The sequence below is a fragment of the Calliopsis andreniformis genome, chromosome 11 (assembly GCF_051401765.1).
Source record: "Calliopsis andreniformis isolate RMS-2024a chromosome 11, iyCalAndr_principal, whole genome shotgun sequence".
In the NCBI taxonomy this organism is placed as follows: Eukaryota; Metazoa; Arthropoda; class Insecta; order Hymenoptera; family Andrenidae; genus Calliopsis; species Calliopsis andreniformis.
Genome location: NC_135072.1, coordinates 14,960,073 through 14,964,826, shown reverse-complemented (window position 1 = coordinate 14,964,826; position 4,754 = coordinate 14,960,073).

The following is a 4,754-nucleotide window of genomic DNA, read 5'->3' as shown; positions in this document are numbered from 1 at the left end:
GCCTAGGTTTCCCGGAACGTAGAAATGACCATAACTTTCACACCGGTAGCAATTATTCGTTTTATACGATGGAAAAACTGTTCTATTTATTTTGTATTTTATGCTTCGGGCGTTGACTTCTAAGGCCCTAACAATACAATCTGTTGAAGCAACGCCCTAGGGTGAAGCCTAGGTTGCCCGGAAAGTAGAAATGACATTAACCTTCACACTGGTTGCTATTATTCGTTCTATACGATGGAAAAACTGTTATATTTATATTGTATTTTATGCTGCTGGCGTTGACTTCTTATGCCCTATCTATTCCATCTGGTGGAACAACGCCCTATGGTGAAGCCTAGGTTGCCCGGAACGTAGAAATGACCATCACTTCCATACTGGTATCAATTATTCGTTTTATACGATGGAAAAACTGTTGTATTTATATTGTATTTTATGCTTCTGGCGTTGACTTCTAAGGCCCTAGTTATTCGATCTGGTGGAACAACGCCCTATGGTGAAGCCTAGGTTTCCCGGAACGTAGAAATGACCATAACTTTCACACCGGTAGCAATTATTCGTTTTATACGATGGAAAAACTGTTCTATTTATTTTGTATTTTATGCTTCGGGCGTTGACTTCTAAGGCCCTAACTATACAATCTGTTGAAGCAACGCCCTAGCGTGAAGCCTAGGTTGCCCGGAAAGTAGAAATGACCATAACTTTCATACTGGTTGCAATTATTCGTTTTATGTGATGGAAAAACTGTTGTATTTATATTGTATTTTATGCTTCTGGCGTTGACTTCTAAGGCCCTAGTTATTCGATCTGGTGGAACAACGCCCTATGGTGAAGCCTAGGTAGACCGGAACGTAGAAATGACCATAACTTTCACACCGGTAGCAATTATTCGTTTTACACGATGGAAAAACTGCTCTATTTATTTTGTATTTTATGCATCGGGCGTTGACTTCTAAGGCCCTAACTATTCAATCTGTTGGAGCAACGCCCTAGGGTGAAGCCTAGGTTGCCCGGAAAGTAGAAATGACATTAACCTTCACACTGGTTGCTATTATTCGTTCTATACGATGGAAAAACTGTTATATTTATATTGTATTTTATGCTGCTGGCGTTGACTTCTTATGCCCTATCTATTCCATCTGGTGGAACAACGCCCTATGGTGAAGCCTCGGTTGCCCGGAACGTAGAAATGACCATAAATTTCACACGGGTTGCAATTATTCGTTTTATACGATGGAAAAGCTGTTGTATTTATACCGTATTTTATGCTTCTGGCGTTGACTTCTTATGCCCTAACTATTCCATCTGGTGGAACAACGCCCTAGGGTGAAGCCTAGGTTGCCCGGAACGTAGAAATGACCATAACTTTCACACCGGTAGCAATTATACGTTTTATACGATGGAAAAACTGTTGTATTTATATTGCATTTCATGCTTCTGGCGTTGATTTCTAAGGCCCTAGCTATTCGATCTGGTGGAGCAACGCCCTAGAGTGAAGCCTAGGTTGCCCGGAACGTAGAAATGACTATAACTTTCACACCGGTAGCAATTATTCGTTTTATACGATGGAAAAACTGTTGTATTTATATTGTATTTTATGCTTCTGGCGTTGACTTCTAAGGCCCTAGTTATTCGATCTGGTGGAACAACGCCCTATGGTGAAGCCTAGGTAGACCGGAACGTAGAAATGACCATAACTTTCACACCGGTAGGAATTATTCGTTTTACACGATGGAAAAACTGCTCTATTTATTTTGTATTTTATGCATCGGGCGTTGACTTCTAAGGCCCTAACTATTCAATCTGTTGGAGCAACGCCCTAGGGTGAAGCCTAGGTTGCCCGGAACTTAGAAATGACCACAACTTTCACACTGATTGCTATTATTCGTTTTATGCGATGGAAAAACTGTTATATTTATATTGTATTTTATGCTTCTGGCGGTGCCTTCTTAGGCCCTAAGTGTTCGATCTGGTGGATCAACGCCCTAGAGTGAAGCTTACGTTGCTCGGAATGTAGAAATGACCATAACATTCACACTGGTTGAAATTATTCGTTTTATACGATGGAAAAACTGTTGTATTTATATTGTATTTCATGCTTCTGGCGTTGACTTCTAAGGCCCTAGCTATTCGATCTGGTGCAGCAACGCCCTAGGGTGAAGCCTAGGTTGCCCGGAACGTAGAAATGACCATCACTTTCAAACTGGTTGCAATTAATCCTTCTATACGATGGAAAAACTGTTATATTTATATTGTATTTTATGCTTCTCCCGTTGATTTCATAGGACCTAACTATTCAATCTGGTGGAACAACGCCCTAGAGTGAGGTCTAGGTTGCCCGGAACGTAGAAATGACCATCACTTCCATACTGGTATCAATTATTCGTTTTATACGATGGAAAAACTGTTGTATTTATATTGTATTTTATGCTTCTGGCGTTGACTTCTAAGGCCCTAGTTATTCGATCTGGTGGAACAACGCCCTATGGTGAAGCCTAGGTTTCCCGGAACGTAGAAATGACCATAACTTTCACACCGGTAGCAATTATTCGTTTTATACGATGGAAAAACTGTTCTATTTATTTTGTATTTTATGCTTCGGGCGTTGACTTCTAAGGCCCTAACTATACAATCTGTTGAAGCAACGCCCTAGCGTGAAGCCTAGGTTGCCCGGAAAGTAGAAATGACCATAACTTTCATACTGGTTGCAATTATTCGTTTTATGTGATGGAAAAACTGTTGTATTTATATTGTATTTTATGCTTCTGGCGTTGACTTCTAAGGCCCTAGTTATTCGATCTGGTGGAACAACGCCCTATGGTGAAGCCTAGGTAGACCGGAACGTAGAAATGACCATAACTTTCACACCGGTAGCAATTATTCGTTTTACACGATGGAAAAACTGCTCTATTTATTTTGTATTTTATGCATCGGGCGTTGACTTCTAAGGCCCTAACTATTCAATCTGTTGGAGCAACGCCCTAGGGTGAAGCCTAGGTTGCCCGGAAAGTAGAAATGACATTAACCTTCACACTGGTTGCTATTATTCGTTCTATACGATGGAAAAACTGTTATATTTATATTGTATTTTATGCTGCTGGCGTTGACTTCTTATGCCCTATCTATTCCATCTGGTGGAACAACGCCCTATGGTGAAGCCTCGGTTGCCCGGAACGTAGAAATGACCATAAATTTCACACGGGTTGCAATTATTCGTTTTATACGATGGAAAAGCTGTTGTATTTATACCGTATTTTATGCTTCTGGCGTTGACTTCTTATGCCCTAACTATTCCATCTGGTGGAACAACGCCCTAGGGTGAAGCCTAGGTTGCCCGGAACGTAGAAATGACCATAACTTTCACACCGGTAGCAATTATACGTTTTATACGATGGAAAAACTGTTGTATTTATATTGCATTTCATGCTTCTGGCGTTGATTTCTAAGGCCCTAGCTATTCGATCTGGTGGAGCAACGCCCTAGAGTGAAGCCTAGGTTGCCCGGAACGTAGAAATGACTATAACTTTCACACCGGTAGCAATTATTCGTTTTATACGATGGAAAAACTGTTGTATTTATATTGTATTTTATGCTTCTGGCGTTGACTTCTAAGGCCCTAGTTATTCGATCTGGTGGAACAACGCCCTATGGTGAAGCCTAGGTAGACCGGAACGTAGAAATGACCATAACTTTCACACCGGTAGCAATTATTCGTTTTACACGATGGAAAAACTGCTCTATTTATTTTGTATTTTATGCATCGGGCGTTGACTTCTAAGGCCCTAACTATTCAATCTGTTGGAGCAACGCCCTAGTGTGAAGCCTAGGTTGCCCTGAAAGTAGAAATGGCCATACCTTTCATACGGGTTGCAATTATCCGTTTTATACAATGGAAAGCTGTTGTATTTATACCGTATTTTATGCTTCCGGCGTGGACTTCTTATGCCCTAACTATTCCATCTGGTGGAACAACGCCCTAGGGTGAAGCCCAGGTTGCCCGAAACGTAGAAATGTCCATAACTTTCACACCGGTAGCAATTACTCGTTTTATACGATGGAAAAACTGTTGTATTTATATTGTATTTCATGATTCTGGCGTTGACTTCTAAGGCCCTAACTATTCGATCTGGTGGAGCAACGCCCTAGTGTGAAGTCTAGGTTGCCCGGAACGTAGAAATGACCATCACTTTCATACTGGTTGCAATTATTCGTTTTATACGACGGAAAAACAGTTCTATTTATTTTGAATTTTATGCTTCGGCCGTGGACTTCTAAGGCACTAACTATTCGATCTGTTGGATCAACGCCCTAGGGTATAGCCTCGGTTGCCCGGAAAGTAGAAATGACCACAACTTTCATACTGGTTGCAATTACTCGTTTTATATGATGGAAAAGCTGTTGTATTTATATTGTACTTTATGCTTCTGGCGTTCACTTCTTAGGCCCTAACTATTCGATCTGGTGGAGCAACGCCCTAGGGTGAAGCCTAGGTTGCCCGGAACGTGGAAATGACCATAACTTTTGCACTGGTAGCAATTGTTCGTTTTATACAATGGAAAAGCTGTTCTATTTATTTTGTATTTTATGCTTCGGGCGTTGACTTCTAAGGCCCTAACTGTTTGATCTGGTGGAGCAACGCCCTAGGGTGAAGCCTTGGCTGCACGGAACGTAGAAATGACGTTAACTTTCATACTGGTTGGAATTACTCGTCTTATACGGTTGAAAAACTGTTGTATTTATATTGTATTTTATGCTTC